Here is an 18,481-nt window from a genome sequence, read left to right as displayed (position 1 = left end):
ACGTCTGCGCCTCTGGCGCGCGGCACGGAGTCTTGGCCTCCGGCCCAGGCGCATCGCGGCTCTAGCGATTCGGCTGGCCTGGGGGGTGGCTGGTAGCGCAATTCAGCGAGTAAATCCGCCTGTACTACCTTCGCTTCCTGTGCTAGGGCCTCGAGGTTTGCAAAACCACGTCCCCGCAAATACGGCTTGAAGCGCGGATGGCATTGCCTCATCACGCGCGTGACCTGTTCTAGATCGGTTGCCGTGGGATCTGCCCTATTGTAGAGCTCCTGCATTGCGCGTACATACTCGAGGAGGCTCTCCTCTGGGTGCTGTGTGCGCAACACTAGCTCCTCAAGCATCCGGCGTTCGTAATCGGGCGGCAAGAACTCGGCGCGGAAGCGATCTGTGAAGTCTGCCATCGACTGGAAGGCCGGCTGGCAGCGTCTCCACCGCGCCGCGCTCTCAACAAGTGCCACGGGGATTACCTGCGCTAGCACCACGTCATCTGGGGAACCCAGTGCCGTCTGATAATCCTCGAGCTCTTGCAAGAACTCGTGGACTGACTTCACGTCCGTGTAGCCGGAAAAGGAGGGAACCTCTACATTTATCCGCGGACGCGAGACTGCCGCCGCAGCTGCGGCTTGGTTGGCGCTAGCCACCGAACCGAGCTGAAGGGTGAACACCGACAATACTTCGTTCATCTGCCTCATCCGGGCGGCCGCATCGGTAACCTGCGCAGACTCTACCGCGTCCTTTACCTCACTTCCGGACGCACTAGCGTCCGAAGCGGCGGCCCTATCTGGCACGTCTTTTCTCGGAGGCATTGCACTCAACAACTAAGGCCGGCCGGGAGTCTAAACGCGCACGATTACCACCTAGCCCGAATCAAGAGGCTAGTCACAAAGGCTAAACACTTCATAAAACTAACATATGCACAAAAAAAATTAAAACACAAACCGCCCTACACTAACAAACACACACATAACCCAAAACAAAATAAAACACTGTACAAACACTACTATACTACACTCCGTGTCATCTGCACACACGATAGCCCTAAACTCAAAATGGCGTCGCGCCTAACATACAAAGGACCGGCCCGTCGTGTTGCCGTGCACTGCCACGTTGGCAGAAAAATCGTCCACATGTGTGCTAATTCAGCCCCAGTTGGGTGCCAGTTGTGGGCGATTCCTCTGCCCGAGGCATGCGCACGACAAAACACACAGTGGGCCGTATGATAAACATCTTTAATCTCACAGGGATCGGGGATCGTCGAAGTCGGTGTCGTCGTCCGGGTGGCTGCGGGTCGTTGAGAGCGCCGGAACGAAGAGCCAGGGACCAAGGAGCCAGAGACCAACAAAGGGCGAGACGGCGGCGCGTGCCTTCTTTTATAGCCCCCTCGCGCGGGACCGGTTATCCCCGAGCGAGCGCGGAGAGGGAAACAGGCACGCGCGCAGGGAGCATTGGGAAGCGGCGCGGCCTTCGAATGCGCGGCTCGCCACGAGCCCTACAAGTGGTAATGGCTTTCGGCAGCGGACAGTTTGCGACTAGCGTATGCAACGATGTGCTAAGCTCCCTGTGAGTCACGCTGGAGAAGAATCGCCCCCAGGCCGGACTGGCTGGCGTCAGTGTGCACTTCAGCGTGCCAGTCTTCGCGAAAGTGTCTGAGTACTGGGCACTGAGTCGGCTGATCTTTGAACGCTTGAAAGGCTCGTTGCTGCCGTTCACACCACATTAAGTTCTCGCCCTTCTTTAACAAATTTGTGATGGGAGCTGATGTGGTGGCGAAACTGGCTACAAATTTCCGTAAATAGGAACCATGCCAAGGAATGTATGCAGCTGCTTCACACTGTTAGGAGTGGGGTAAATCGTTACGGCCGCTTTTATCTCTGGGAGCGGGTGAATGCCCTCCGCAGAAATTTCGTAGGCGAGGTAGGCAATCTCCGACAGGCCAAACTTACATTTCTCCCGGTTTAGCCGGAAGCCAGCTTGGTATAACAGGACAAGACCATTATCCAGATTCCGGAAATGCTTATCTTCGCTGCCGCCGATGACCAAAATGTCATCGAGGTAGACCACACAGACGTGGCCTTTGAGAGAACCAAGCACCATGTTCGTAGCGCGCTGGAAAGTGCTTGGAGCTGTACGTAGCCCAAAAGGCATGCGATTGAACTCGTACAGCCTGGTAGGGATGCGAAAAGCAGTCTTATGTTTATCCTCTTCGGCGGCGTTGATCTGCCAATACCCGGAGCGCAGGTCGAGAGATGAAAAGTATTTCTCGTGTCGGATGGCGTCAAATGTGTAGTCGATACGGGGAAGCGGATAAGAGTCTGAGATCTTGTGCTTATTGAGCGTTCTGTAGTCGACGCAAAATCTCAGAGTGCTGTTTTTCAGGCGTGCGAGAACAACAGCGGCTGCCTAAGGGCTCGAGGAGGGTCGTACGACGCCAGCAGTCAGCATGTCGCATACCTGGTCAGCGATGATCGTTTGCTCACGCTCTGCGTAACGCTACAGCGGAACGGTTATGGGCGGTTGATTGTTGGTTGATATGCCGTGGACAATCAAGTCAGTGCCAGGAAGCGGTGCACTAGTCTCCGCGAAAATGGCCTTGTGACAGTGCAGCAGGGCACTCAAGGTTTGAGTACCGGAAGGTTCACCTTTCACATGCTCGTCCCTGCGTGGGCTAGGGATGGTATGGCATGAGCGGAGCTGCACTTCGCTGTTTTCGATTGACAGAGCCACGTCCCGGGACATGAGGTAGTCTGCGCCCAATATGAGGTCAGAAGGCAAGTCCGCAAACACCGGGACGCCCAGCAAGATCTTGCTGCTAGCCTCAGTCCGAATGCAGATATCGACTGCACCAACGGGAACGGCGCTTCTCCTAAGCCTTGCAGTTGAGACGAGGTCCATTGACTCAGCGGGCCCAGTGCATGACGTTGAAGCAATGCCGTTCGCTGAGCACCGGTGTCAACCGTTGCGGTCACCTCCCCGATGCCGTCGACATGCACAGGCAGGAAGGGAAGAGGATTCTGGAATTGTATGCGTGGGCGAGTAGCATGAGGACAATCCTTGTACATGTGGCCATGTTGTCCGCATGAAAAGCAACCGCGGCGTCGGCGCTACTGTGGATCTGGGGCAGATGTCCCGGCGGCAGCAAGGATCCAGCGACGACTGGTGGTGTCATGCAGGGAGGCCGCTCGGTAGACAAAGATGGAAAGGCTGTCAGTGTCCAGTGTGGACTTAATAGATGCGTCGGCATAATAGATCGTGAAGCCCAACGATGATGTACTGTTTGGCTGCGGATGCGGGCCACTCGATTTCGCAGGCCTGAATACGGACCTTATCATAAATGTAAAGGGCGACGTCTTCATCTGGAGCCTGGAGCCGCGATCTCATCATTGTGAGTGGCGCACAGGCCAGGGGTGTAAACGCGGCAAGGAGGGCAGAGGCCCAGGCCGACCAAGTGGTGTAGCGGCGGCCTTCTTACTGGTGCCTGGCGCGGGCGGCACCACGGAGATGGTCTTCCGCGACGGCGAGCGTGGTGGCTGGAGACCAGGCGGAACGCCGGGCAGCAGCATCGGCAAGTTAACCCACGCTTCGGCGTTATCAGAAAAGCCACGGAACCCCGAAAGTGGTACCGGTGGTACTGGGCATCCAAAGGACATCGAGACGCGGCCAAGCGCTGCGGCGAAAGTGGCGGATACCTCCCGGAGGGTGGAGAGCACTTCAGGAAAGAGGGCCGCCAGAGCCGAATCCGCCGAGGAGGCATGGGCGCCGTTCTCGGTCGGAATAGAAGTTCTGGGCACCGAGTGTGTCGGTCGTATGACTGTCCGACCGCTTCGAAGGAGGAGCGGGTCGGGGAGGTCCGGGTAGGGCCCGAAGTTAGTAGACTGCGCCATTGTGACGGGAAAAAGCAGAGACGCGGCCGTTCTTTCGAACGCCCAGCTTATATACAGATGCCGCACAATGTGCAGACGGTATGGGACGTGTTTAAGTAGCAACTAGAGAAAATGGGGGCTCGGTAGTTTGCTGCAACAACCGACACTCGACCGCAACGGAGGCGGAAGAGGTGGCCATTGCGCTAGCTCTAACCCAACAGGTCACAATTATAGTTACAAACTCCAAATCAGCGATTAGAAACTTTCACGCAGGCCGCATTTTGGCCATAGCAGCAAGTGTGTTGGTCAGTGGTCTACCACCGGCAGAGCAGGTCGCGCTCGTTTGGACACCGGCGCACCAGGGATTGTGGGGGACGAGAAAGCGCACGTACTGGTCCGAGGATTAGCTACATTGCGAGATCCCAGTGACGTCTTATGCGCAACTCCGTACCACTTGCGAGATGTGGAGCCCCCCCCACCCCCAGTTCTATAATGACCTTAATACCTACCAAGATAACATAAATCATTACAAATTAGGCACATCAATATTTCCAAAAGCGTGTAAGCAACTCACCAAAAGCGAGGAGTTTATGTGGCGTAAGCTACAACTGAAGTATTCCCGAACCCCTCGCTTTACAGCAAGTGACACCCGGAAATGTTTACCCCAGGTGCAAACGCTGCGATGGCATAGCGGACATGATCCACATGATATGAAAGTGTCCTAGATTTGGAGAACCTGACAGAACAGATGAGTCCTGGGAGGCACTACTTCTCCAACAGGACGAAAAAGGACAACGTGAAGTCATCCGCCTCGCCCTGGCCGCTGCTCAGACCCAAGATATCCAGGCTGACGGCTGAGGAGGAGGACAAGGCTGGGACAGAGTTGTTGTTGTTGTTGTCCAAATAACTTATGGCACATACCCACAGAGGGGGATCGGCCAAGAATTGGGTAGCAAAGAATGTTTTTTTAAATATACTTGCATAAAAAAAGATGATTTGAGGGATAGAGGAAAGGAAACAAAACGGGAAATAAGTGAAATATAAAATGAAAAGTGGTAACACTCACGGAAGATTGACACTGCAATTGTAGAACAAGTGATGTTTAAATATTTAGCAAGGCAAACGATTTGAGTCCAGTAAAAAATTTTGCATGGCAGTAAAAACAGACCTGTGATTGTGCTCAAGGATGGGGGCGCCAAATGATAACAATGTCGGGCTGCTTAAACTAAGGCCAAGCTGTTGCAATGGCCTTTCCATCAACTGTTTTCTCAGCGTAGTGAAGCGGCGGCAAAACAATAAAAAGTGATGTAATGTTTCTTGTTCACCGCAAAATGCGCAGACGGGAGACAGTGCCAAACCAGACCTGTAAAGATAGAAATTTAAAGGTGGGATACGGCATCACAGCCTTGTTAGTGAAATCTCAAGTTGCCGTGAATGACATAATTTTCAATTCCAAAAATAATTTAGATGCAGGTAGTCATCAGATCTTAAAAGATGTCCATTTTTTATATTTAATAGAACGTTTCTTCGAAACCTCGCTGCGGTGATGTACGCGGTCGCCGGAAGGATAGATAATACGGGGCCATTAATGGACTCTTTTGCCAAATTGTCAGCATATTCATGTAAAGTCACATTGCTGTGGCCTGGTACCCATACCATATGTACAATTTTCAAATGTCTAGGGATCAGGGAGACAAAGGTTTTTACTGCTGCGCCTCGGATCCTCGGCAACCTTCTTCTTCTTCTTCTTCTCCCTCGTTATAATGACACATACCCACAACGGGGGATTGGCCAGAATTCGTTGTAGGTGACATAATATAAATTATAATGTCGATTTGACTGTATGATAGATAATCTAATAATTAGTAGTTAGTGTCGACAACCTTTTGACGGATGCCAATAAATGTTATTTCTCTCTCTCCTCGTCTTCCCTTACTTCGCTCCTGCGCTCTTCACTTCATCGTTGGCTAAGTACATCACATATATAGGTATCTTGGGCGGATTATCAGCATTTATCATATATTTGGAATGTTCATTCATATCAAACCAGGCAGTGTGAGGTATCAAAGGCGCTGTTGCGATGGCAGAATTCCAAAGTTGAATCTATGTAGATGTGCGTGGACACCAACAAACCTATGAAGAAAACAAGTGATTATTAATTATGGCAGAATACACAAATGAAAGCGTAATGAAATAAATAGGAGGGGGTAGGCATGGCCTGGAGCTGGTTATACAAGCGAAAGCTCTGTTGGCATGATTTTGCTTGGTAAGGTTGTACACGGTTTGACGGTTTGAATTAGGAGGATACTCAAGCTTCATTTTAAATGTATACCCGCTATCACCTTGAACACCGCCTCTCCATTCCTCGATTTTTGGTGCGGAAAGCTGGATTCCGCCATTTTTCGTCAAGGTCTTGGATAAGATAATTTGACCTTCCAACGTAGGAGTTCCTGGAGTGTTTCGTGCCGTCATGCCATGTGACGCGCCAAAGTTGCTACCGCTGCGCCGCCAAAGTCGCTGCTTCGTGTGTAAAAGCCTGCTTCGCCAGCTGTGGGCAAGTGACGAACGACGTCTTTCGCCGCTCGTTTAAAAGAAGAGGGAGCCTGTCGTTGGATGTGCGTCTCGTCATGTAGGAGAGCCTACAGCCGTGACAGAGGTTACTTTGTTGCGTAGGCCGCAGACTGTTCTACCCCATCCGGCAGATGTAGCTCGCCGAGGTGCTTCGCTAGAAAAACGCTTTGACTTGACACTTTTGTGTTTTAATAGTTTTTTTAATTCCGGACATTTGCCAACAGGCCTGGTGTAAAAAAGAGAACGAAGTCTGAAAAAATTACAAGGAGTGTAAACTGGCCTCTCTTAAAAATTCGCAGTTCTCTATAAACTCATTATTTAGTGTTCACTTGCGTTAGTCACATTCAAGGACCTACCGCAGGCCTACTTTACATAGGTAGCACTGTCACACGGATGCCGTAGCTGGGCAGGTTCACAACAGGCGTTTCATATCCCACACTTCCGGCAAAGCACCACCATGATGAAATTTTTCGGTCACTTGAAACCGATCGTCACGCCAAGGCTGACGCACAGAAGGGGTCAGAGCCGCTCCTGCCGAGTGAGATTACGGAAAAAAATGGTACTGATGTGGTTGGGGTCGGGAGCCTAGGCTTCAATGCAGTCGAACTATGAGGAGTCGGGAATAATGAATAGAAGCAGCCAGGGAGGGGCGGCAAAGAAAGGCATTTCATGCAACTTTTTACATGATGGGATATTTACAGGTCAAGAGAGGAAAACGGAGCTCTCTGTGGAGACAATTTTCACCGCTTAAATACAGTTGGTTGTCCCAATTCTCTACCTGAGGAAACAAGGTTCAATCAGTGCAGTCCAATCACCAGGGCACAGGAGGTCACAGGAGGTGTCGCTCGCTGTCGAGGGTGGTACTCGAACCTCCTCTCACATCTTTCGGTGGCGAGGGCAAACTTCTCCGATGTCGATGACAATCTTGGGCTGGTGGTGGATATTCTGCAACAAGCCAAAACATCCTGCGAAGTCGCCCGCTCGCGGCGATCATTTCCCCCGCATGATTCCAAGGAGGTCACCCGCTTACCTCGAAAATTCGGCGAGCGGGGTCAATGCTGTTCGGCGACGCGCCTTTTGCCCATTCAGCACAAGGATAGGTTCCCTGTTGTCGCCGCTGTGGCGCCAAGGGGATTTATGCCCGAAAGGCAACTCGTCTCTATCCCGAAGGAGGGGAGGCGGGAAGGGTTGGACGCCGCAGCCGGAAACAAAGGTCACTCCGCCGCCATCGCCACCGCCTTGCTGCCCTTGACGGCGGTCGCTTGCCGGCGTCCAGGTTTCCAGATGTTGCCGCCCTGGGCGCCATGGAGGCTAATGCCCGAAAGGCAGCCCGTCTCCATCCGGAAGGGTGGGAAGGGTTGGCCGCCTCAGCCGGAAACAAAGCGTCACTTCGGTGCCGTCGCCGCCGCTTCGCTGCTTTTGGCGGCGGTCGCTCGCCGGCGCCCGCTAGGTACGACGTCTCCATTTTCAGCTTCTGGAGTCTGCGCATTCCTCGGCCGGAACTCCGGTCACAACAGCCCGTCCGCCGCCCGAAGAGGTCTCGCAGTGGGGCAGCCCACGCCGCTCCGCGAAGAGACCTGGAGTCGGATCAGCCTGGTCGGTCCAGCCACGTATCAAACCTGGCCCTCTGGTTGCTGCTTGCTCGCTGTACAGCTTTAGCAGTCTCAGCCACTCAAGGCCCAAAACATAGCAAATAGCAAGCGCAAAACCAACTTTGAAAACTGCCAGGCTGCTTTCTAGCCAAGATTGCCTTCACAAAGGAAAAATAAACAAAACAAACTTTGCCCGAATAATTTCAAGTCCTCTTTCGAAGGAAACCACATTAGAGAAAACAAGAAACCAGAGAGCAATCTCATTTTGAAAGCGAATACGCAAGCTAGAATTTTGAACCATGTGGTAACAAGATGCAGTAAAAAACCACTTCCTGCGAAAACATATCACCAGGGGGAGCTGCAGGTTACCAAAGAGCAATACAAATAAAAAGAGTAATGCCAAACAAAAAGAGGAAAATGGGATATGCCAAAGCAGTTAATGCCTGGAGGCCAATCAATAGGGCACTGCCCAGGGAAAATTTGGCCGAGACCATCAGCGTTGGCATTATCGCGCCCCTTTCTTTACTGCATGCCAGATGCGAACTCCTGCAAGCTAGGCTCCAATGTATACATGTTAAAATGGCAGGTAATCGAACAAAGACCATTTCTACAAGCGGTTACGAATCTGCACGCAACTTTGCAATTTGCGGAAACAAGACAAGCACCTTCCTTCTGCAGGGCCGCACTGCTGCAGCTTAGAAGAGTGAGTGTAGTCAGGAACCCTCAATAGCCTGACCAGCCGGGAATTTTTTTTGACCGATCCCATTCACCCATCTTGTCTCAATGCTTCAGCCGCGCACTTGGAGGCCGCGATCCTACGGCGGCACTAGAAGCCGAGATCTGAGAAAACCTTGAAGGTCTCAGCTCGCGAACCTGACCTTTTCCGCGTCGGAACTCTACGCTTCCGAAGAGTAGCCTGCGCTTGGACAGCCGGACGTGAGATAGGGGCGAGCGATTGCGAAAGCGCTGCTTGCTGATCCTCCTGTCTTGGATGTCATTTGCATGCTGCGTCCCTCTCTTACTGCCACGCATTATTCAGTGCCATTTTACATGGCCACGACGTCTCTTTTGTAGCAAGCTACTCCTGCAATCTGTCACTGAGTCACTAGTACACTGTCTCGACTGAAAGGAGGGCCTAGAACATTTGGATTTACAAAACCCTCGACGGTCTGCTTTTGCCGGTGCCATAACTGGCTTTGACCTCTGCGTGCGCTTAGCCTGTTTTCCTCTCACGCGAGAGCAACGGTTTCTTCCCAGCTCACCGCATGTGCCATCCCTCACGAAATATCTACCTGGGTGTTTTGATGTTAAAGCAGACATTTTCGAAATACCACGAGGCATTGTACTTTTTTTTCTAAAGACTTTGTGGCCGGATTTCGATCATGCTGTGTTTGGCTTTAGCCTTCGCTTCGCGCACTTGACTTGAGCTCCTTTCACGCGACCTCTGCCTGTCCTGTGTTTCAAGCGACACATGTAGCCTGCCAAGAGGCAACGACCTGAGTGTCTCGAGGTACAGGTAGCCATGCTCGAAGAATCTAAGCGCCTTGGGCCTCTAGATCTACGAAACCTTCCACAGCCCGACACTGATAGTACTGCAGGGGGTATTTGGGGATGCTGAGCATGCTTTGCTTGTGCGCCTTTCATGCGGCAGCTACATACCCGCCGTAGGAAGCGACACATTTTTCCTCTCAAGGAACAATGTCCTGAGTGTCCCATGTTAGAGAAACACTGAACAATGGTAACTGAGGCGTACCCCATTCACCCTTGTTCAGTTCTTCATACCGTGCAAACCATCTTCCTTTTGCTCTACCTGGATCCATGTTAGAGAAAGATATGTTAAAAATGCTGAGGGGTCTCAAGCGCTTGGAAAAGCGTCTGCGGCCTGACTTCGATGGCGCCATACTTGGCTCTTGCCTCTGCTGCACGCGCTTAGCTTCCTTTCTTTTCATGCGACAGCTATGTATCCTTTGTCATAGCCTCAGGTAGAACGAAAGGAAGACGATGGTTTGCACGGTATAAAAAAGAAGAACCGAACAAGGGTAAATAGGGTACGCCTCAGGTCGCAGATGAGCCAACGTTTCGACAAGTGGACTTGTCTTCGTCTGGGCATAGCGATCATCACTGGCAGGGGTTTAAATACGCTTTTGCTTCCGAAGAAGAAAAGCTGGGGAGGGGAAAGTGGGTGCGAAAGAGTGGGGAGGAGAAGATGGATGAGAAGAAAGTGGGTCATGGAAAAAAAAACACATCTTGAGTATGTACTTATCAGCCATGGTACCAGGGATTCTGTAGCCTGCAAAAGAAATAAATGCCGCAGTACCAGGAAAAAAATAAAACGACTACTATGCCGGTTAGGTGATTAGTCACCACTAAAGACGGTTTGGTGAAGATACACCTTTCAAAGGGAGGCTATGCAAAGGGCCCTGATAAGGCATATATCTAGGGGGACAATTCTTAAAAGGAGGGGGTAGGGCGGGGAGTACATAGTCACAGGATAATAGCCGCATAGTGAAAAATATTATTAACCTTAAGTGTGTATCTAAACCTGGAACCGGAGATCCTGTGGCCTACAAAAGAAGTAAGTAAAAGCGGCAGTACCAGGAAAAAAAATATTTTTATTTTTTTTCCCTGGTACTGCCGCTTTTACTTACTTCTTTTGTAGGCCACAGGATCTCCGGTTCCAGGTTTAGATATATAAAGCGGCAGTACCAGGGAAAAAAAATATTTTTATTTTTTTTCCCTGGTACTGCCGCTTTTACTTACTTCTTTTGTAGGCCACAGGATCTCCGGTTCCAGGTTTAGATACACACTTAAGGTTAATAATATGTTTCACTATGCGGCTATTATCCTGTGACTATGTACTCCCCGCCCTACCCCCTACTTTTAAGAATTGTCCCCCTAGATATATGCCTTATCAGGGCCCTTTGCATAGCCTCCCTTTGAAAGGTGTATCTTCACCAAACCGTCTTTAGTGGTGACTAATCACCTAACCGGCATAGTAGTCCTTTTTTTTCCTGGTACTGCCGCATTTATTTCTTTTGCAGGCTACAGAATCCCTGGTTCCATGGCTGATAAGTACCGTCTGTTGCAGAAGTTTGCGGCCCAATGCGCCGGGCAGAGGAGTAGTATCGCTCCCGAGAGGCGGCGCTGCGTCCGCCGGCGCTACCTGGTGACGCAGCTATAAAGAGTGAGGAGACTTGTTCTCTTCCCCTCATCCCGCGGCTGAGAGTAAAGATGTGCGATATCAACCGCTGGATGAGGGGAAGAGAACAAGCCTCCTCACTCTTTATAGCTACGTCATCAGGCAGCGCCGGCGGGCGCAGCGCCGCCTCTCGGGAGCGATACTGCTCCTCTGCCCGGCGCGTTGGGCCGCAAACTTCTGCAACAGACGGTACATACTACTCAAGATGTGTTTTTTTTTCCCATGACCCACTTTCTTCTCACCCATCTTCTCCTCCCCACTCTTTCGCACCCACTTTCCCCTCCCCAGCTTTTCTTCTTCGGAAGCAAAAGCGTATTTAATCCCCTGCCAGTGATGATCGCTATGCCCAGATGAAGACAAGTCCACTTGTCGAAACGTTGGCTCATCTGCGACCTGAGGTGTACCCTATTTACCCTCGTTCGGTTCTTCTTTTTTATATTGTCATAGCCTCCTCATGCCACCTCTCATTAAACTACTGTGGTGTCTGAACACACAAGTAGACCTTTTTTTGAACATTTAGTTCCCCAAAAGCCTCCACAGCCTGACACTGCTAGTGCAGTAGCTGGCTTTGATACCTGCTTCGAGCGCTTATCCTGTCCTCCTTTCGCGCGACAGCTATGCACCCTACTTAGTAAACGACAAGTCACGCGACAAACAGCTACCTGCATGTCTTATGCTAGGGGAAGAGATACTCGAAATGCTGAGGGGTCCTGAACACGCTGATCGGCGAATGACCTGTGTTCTCACGCGACGCGTGAGCAACCAAGAGCGCTGAGGTGCCGATTCCTTTCGCTTACGTAGCTTCTCAGTTTTCAACTCTGATTTGAAAGTGACCTCAGCTTTCTCCTCTGCTTTTAAATCCTCCTGTGAGGCCCTCGCTATGTGATGCCGCCCGTCTGCAACTTCCACTGGCACGTCACTATTTCTCGCAGAGCCTTCACAGGTTAAGCTACTAGCCTCCCTCGCAGGGTCATTATTGGACACCTCTCACTCTTTCTCGTGACCATAAAAGTCCCCTTGGTTTTCAGCATCCTGTCTGCCCGCTTCATTCCCGCACCTCGCTTGCACTGCGCTATCTTGAGTCGCAAGCGGGTGAGATCCCGAACATCGTCGTCTCCAAAATAAAGGCCCTTCACTTTAAGCGACATATCCGAGTCACCAGAGAACCCGTACGGATAATGCTTGGGCAGTGTAGGGCGGCGCCCAAGGATAATCACTTGCAGGTGCGCGTCTCTGCACGGCGCCGCCACCCGCCTGTCTGCTTCTGGTAATGTAGAAGCGGTCCCCCTTCTACAAGCGTGCCGCGGGTGGGGAGAGTCGACCGGACCGTCGGCGCCGGAATTGCGGGAACGTTTTAGCCCGAAGGTCATTCATGGGAAAATGCGCAGCGGAACGTGCTGCCAGGTGCTCGCATGTATGGCACCCCTCGTACGGGCCGGTAGCGAGCACCCAAATGACCCCTCGGCCCTTTTTTTGGACTGCGACTTTGAGCAGTGCGAAATAAATTTTATCCTGTTTGCAGATGCGACAAAAGCGCGCCCGAGGAAGCATTCAGGAGTTGACATTTTCTTATTGGACAGTTGATGTGTGGGGGACCGCCCCTATTTCTTTGTTTTGTGAAGGTGTAAAATGAGACGTGATCCAAGAGAGTTGAGTCCAGTCTGAGCTGGCGCTCCATGCGCAGGCATGTAACGCGACTGTTCGGCTTAGGCTCTAACCAGTTAGGTCGAAGAGTAAGGTAGCGCAGAGGGTTGTTTTTGTAAATTCGTTTCAACTTCCAGTTTTACTCTGTGTATATATATGTCATGCTGTAAATATATGCTCTACCATCATCACCTTCAAGTACGCCTCCTGGTCTTCCCTACGCCGAACTACATAGCAGGAATGGTTTAAAGAACCTTCCGAAGACGAACTAACGACATAAATTCTACTGGCGCAGCTCGACAGGGTTCGGCACGTTTCATCTACAAGGACAAGCATCATCGCACCGACAACCACAGGCCATTCGACAGGGAGCAGCGAGGAACCGTCAAGGGACGATTCTACCTCGGCTGCCACCGAGCCGTTGGAGCGGACGCATCATCCGGGCTCTGGGCGGCAGACAACAAAATATCTGCGCCGGATGAGTGGGATTTCTTGCGTTTGTTGAAGTTGGCATGGTGGTTGGTTTGTGACGCTTATGGTTGAGACGAGGAGAATGCTAGCCGCTAAAGGAAGCGAATCTAATCCTGAGAGCGAATTGAGGTCGAATCCTCAACGGGAGCAGCAATCGCTAGAGGGCGGAATAGAAAGGGTTGCTGATCAGAGTGAGGCATTGATTATGGAGGGTGATCTCAGTGTGGAGAGCACGTTACAGGCCGGCGGACCAGAGGCAGACGTTGTCGCCTATACGCGACAGGAGCCGAGACAGAGAGGATGGCTATTCGCCGTATGGAGTTACAGGAGGAAATGGAGCTCCGATTGCATGAAATTGAGTCCCGAGAGCGACTAGCCTTAAAGCAAATGGAGCTTGGGCTGTCCAATTGTCGCCTGTCACCACTTGGGTCGGGACGGAGCAATGAGCGAGGTATAGGCCCAGATTCAATAACACAGTGTGCGAAAGTCCTTATGGGCTATAAAATTCCATGTGATGCTGATGTGCCACTGTGGTTTGAGGAGGTAGAGAAGCTATTCGCTACATTCAGTGTGCCGTACAGTAGCCAAGTGAATTTAATTATGCCGGCACTGACAGAGCGAGTCCGGTACTTGCTTCTTAACCTCGATGGAGCGGAATGTATGGACTATGAGGCCGTAAAAGGAGCGGTTCTAAGTGAACTAAAGCTAACCCCGACTGAGTACCTTGAAAGATTTGAAAAAGCTGTGAAAAGGAAGGAGGAAACATGGGCTCAGTTTGTATCGCGCGTGAAAACGTACCTAGCATGCTACATCCAGGCTAGAGAGGTGGACTCAAAAGAGGCGCTGACCGATCTAATGGTGTCCGATCGCATTAAGGCAGGTCTCAGTCTCAGCACGGAGGGCATTGAATATGTGCGCCTTCGCGAAGGAGAGAGGTGGCTGAAGCCTAAAGAGCTATCAAAGACTCTACAAACCTTTGAGCAGGCAAAAGGTAAAGGCCGGGCTACAAAGCAGGTTACGGTGCCAGTGCTGCAAGTGAGCCAAAAACAGATTAATGCTGAAAAGCGCACAGTAAAATGTCACCTATGCCATGGACAGGGGCACATTGCTAGTAATTGCCAGCAAGCAACGGGAAATGAACCGCGCCTGAAACAAGAAAATGCGCACGTGCAGAGGGTGCAGAAGGTCGCGCTGGTCGATCAGACAGAGGTAAAAGAACCAGTGGTTAACCAAATTACGGCTTTAACTGCTAGAGTTGAGGTGCCGATCCAAAGTTCGAAGGCAGCGTCATCAAAACTTCAGTTTGTAGACTTGATGTGCGGAGACGTTCGCACAGAGGCAGTGCTTGATACAGTAGTGAAATAACCGTAATACGAGAGAGAATACTATCACAAGAGCTGACGCAACCATCAGGGACAGTGAAGCTAATGCCGGCTTTCGGCAAATCAATTCAGGCGAAGTTAGCGACGATCCCTATCAAAATATCAAAGCCAGGAACAGTGGCAGATCAAAAAATAGGCATAGTATGAGCCCTCACTGATGAGCTCACCGATGGGGTGAACTCTTTGCTGTCGTTAGACGACTGGCAACTGCTAAATGAGACCAGTGAGGGGGTGCACACGGATACGAGTACTGAAGTCAGTGGTCCGCTGGTTAAGGAAGTTGCAACCGCAGGAAATCAGAATTCTATGCCACTGATATGCGAGGTAAGCGAGGCACTGAAGGTCGACAATCCATGGCGAGAGGAAGCTGATTCAAGTGAGAGAGAAGGTGCAGTTTCGTTGTCCAGCCAGCGTGAAATGTTTCGAACAGTGCGGGTCGGCAAAGACAGCTTGAGAAATGCATGGGAGAATGTACCTGAGCATAATGAAATAGCTGGCCCACTAACAGCGCTGACAAAGCGAGGAGTCTCCAACGTGATCTCGTGGTCGGATTATGCGCAGTGCGCATTAGAACAGCCGAAGGACTCGCTGTGTAGAACAGTGGCGTTGAGCACTCCGCATCCTCCCGAGCCATACTGGCTGCTAACTGATGCATCAGCAACGGCTGCTGGGACTTGTTTGGCACAGGCGACAAAAAAGTGCGATGAGTGGCCTATAGCGTTCGCAGGTCATCGCTTCGGCGCGACTCAGGCGAGGTGGTCGACCAGAGAGAGTGAGGCGTTCGCTATTATTTGCGCTCTAAAGAAGCTCGATCATGGGCTCTTTGGCGCTGAGGCCAATGTCGTCTCTGACAGACGTGCACTCCACACGAGGCTAAATTAGATACGTGGGCGCTGACACTCCAGCGTGGCAACATAACGGTGAAAGACAGAAAAGGCATCCGGAATGGAAATGCAGATGCGCTATCCATGGCTCCTCAGATTGACCTGAGACTCAGAACTAGCGATGCTACCATGCCAACCTAGACAAGCATTAACGTTCCTACTCAGCCGACGCTGGGTGCGGTGGGCTGTGTATGTGATACATCGGACACTTGTAAGAGAGTTCTCGCTGATATTCAGCTGGTGTCGTCAGTGTTGTGTGCGCGGACTTGCGAGCCGCGACGAACAATATGACTTTGTGTGTACGCCTGTGTACATGAATGTGGACTCCCTGCAGAGTGATATTGGTGACTGCTTAGCATACCTGGACAACAGAATGCACCAATGTTGTTTTGTGATTTGCTTACTTCGGTGTATATGTTTTTCTCTGAGTGTCGCGGTGGCGTATATACATTGGCGCCGCAGCAGGAATGACATTGCTGCCGTGAAGGTAGTGCGGCCCTTGTGAAGAGTTAGTATGAACGAGCTGATAGCAAGCTCGGTTATACTCTTAGAAGGGGCGTGTAGGGCCGCGCCCAAAGATAATCGCTTGCAGGTGCGCGTCTCTGCACGGCGCCGCTACCCGCTTGTCTGCTTCTGGTATTGTAGAAGCGATCCCCCTTCTGCAAGCGTGCCGCGGGTGGGGAGAGCCGACCGGACCGTCGGCGCCGGATTTGCGGGACCGTTTAAGCCCGAAGGTCATTCATGGGAACATGCATAGCGGAACGTGCTGCCAGGTGCTCGCATGTATGGCACCCTTCGTACTGGCCGGTAGCGAGCACCCAAATGACCCTTCGGCCATTTTTTTACAGTGCGACTTTGAGCAGTGCGAAAGAAATTTTATCCTGTCTGCAGATGCGACAAAAGAGCGCCGGAAGCATTGAGGAGTTGACTCGGGTATTGCGCTCAGAGCGGGCAAGCCAGGCCTGCAGAATGGCGGCTGGTGGATTTTTCCCTTTCCATGTCGTTGCTCGTAGTGGTAAACACGGGTGGCGCGGGGCAATGCACTGTGGAAAGGATTCAGCCAGCAGCGGCAGCGTGGATGGTGCGGCGGTGTGCGGGAGACAAATGGGAAGAAAGTCTCCTGAGAGGAGAGGGTTCGACACCCTCACTGGGGAAAGTTTCGCTGTGCTTTGTTTGTTGTAATTTGTATTGCTAGTGGGGCCCTGGGTGTGAGGCTAAGGCCAACCAATGGGGCTGGGCCCATCTAGCATATTTTCTTATTAGACAGTTGATGTGTGGGGCTGGCCTCTGAAAATGACCGCCCCTATCTCTTTGTTTTGTGAAGGTGTAAAATGAGACGTGATCCAAGAGAGTTGAGTCCAGTCTGAGCTGGGGCTACATGCACAGGCATGTACGCGGCTGTTCTGCTTAGGCTCTAACCAGTTAGGTCGAAGAGTAAAGTAGCGCAGAGGGTTGTTTTTGTAAATTCATTTCATGTTCCAGATTTACTCTGTGTATATATATATGTCATGCTGTAAATATATGCTCTACCATCATCACCTTCAAGTACGCCTCCTGGTCTTCCCTACGCCGAACTACATAGCAGGAAGGGTTTAAAGAACCTTCCGAAGAGGAACGAACAACATAAATTGTACTCGCAGGCTTTGCAAGACGGCTTACTCTGTCTGAGGAACTCTAAATGTCTCCTCGATCTCCTCGAGGGCAATGGGCAAACCAACACTACCCTCCTCAACCAACTGACTTTCGCAGGCACGCTCATCTGGAAACTCCGCAGGCCAAACGTCTAATGAGCAGACAACGTCCTTTTTTTGCAGCCAAGTTACGAGGAACTTTACGCGGTTTTCCTTTTATCCCTCGCTCTCCCTAAAAGGGCTGCATGACTCGCCACTTTAGGCTGAGACGAAAAGGTTACTCTTGGCTTACGGCAACCGGTCGCTATATGGCGAGGCTCTTGGCAACGGAAACAGACGACCGGTTTCCTAGCTTTAAAATACCTCTCCTTTATCGCTTCTTTCCCTGTGCTTCCTTTTGCACAATTTTCTCCAAGTGGGGCATTAGCCGACGCGTTTCTGGTGCCAGTCTTGGCTTCCTCATTTGCATTAAACTACGCCTGCCTATACCTACCCACCTTCGATCCGAATCGGACGCTCTCTTGCTCCGATCCTCTTCGATGCAGTTGCCGATCTCTGATTTCGATTTTTGCGTCGACCAAGCTTGCCTGACTACTACTCGCTTTTGTTCCGGTACGCTTTTTCTCTGCAATTAGTAAATCTAATCTTTTGAGCTTCAATTCCCTTTCTTTTGCTCTCTTAATCCTGAGGGCCTCTTTCTCAGCATCCCTGAACTTCTCTAGTATTTAATCCCAGGTCTCGGAAATTTCATCCTCCTGAGCTCCACACTCCCGAATTGCCCTCACAGGTTGCGACTCCTCAAGGCTTTCCCCGACTTCAATGCCCTATTCTTCAGAAAGAAAAATCAAATCTGCTTTCTCTAATTTGCTCAATTCCATGGCCACCTTCGAACGAGGACTTTCCCAAACAAATTGTAGCGTGATAACCGCTTCACTGCGCACGCTACACAAAAACAATATCTACTGGTTTTGATAAAATCGCTGAGTTATCAAACCTGGCAGATTCTCAAATAAAGTCAAGCGCTCACCATATTGCCGATGCCAGGGCCAAGCGTGGACGATCCCATAGCTGCCATCCAGTTGATGTGGTCGGGGTTCGCGGGCTTAGGCTTCACCGCAGTCGAACCATGAGGAGCCGGGATGAAGGAGCAGATGCAGCCAAGGAGGAGAGGCACAGAAAGGCGTTTTATGCAACTTTTTACATGACGGGATATTTACAGGTCAAGAGAGGAAAACGGAGCTCTCTGT

The 18,481-nt window shown here is 51.2% G+C and overlaps 1 pseudogene; it reads left to right on the top strand.

The window, feature by feature from the left end:
- Positions 1-13,724: 13,724 nt before the first annotated feature.
- Positions 13,725-14,866, top strand: LOC146202028 (uncharacterized; annotated as a pseudogene).
- The last annotated feature ends 3,615 nt before the right edge of the window (positions 14,867-18,481 follow it).

Source organism: Amblyomma maculatum, chromosome 1, assembly GCF_055883805.1.
Source record: "Amblyomma maculatum isolate TAMU_Amacu chromosome 1, ASM5588380v1, whole genome shotgun sequence".
NCBI classification, from domain to species: Eukaryota; Metazoa; Arthropoda; class Arachnida; order Ixodida; family Ixodidae; genus Amblyomma; species Amblyomma maculatum.
The sequence above is the reverse complement of the archived record's forward strand: the minus strand, read 5'-3'. Positions and strand labels throughout refer to the sequence as shown.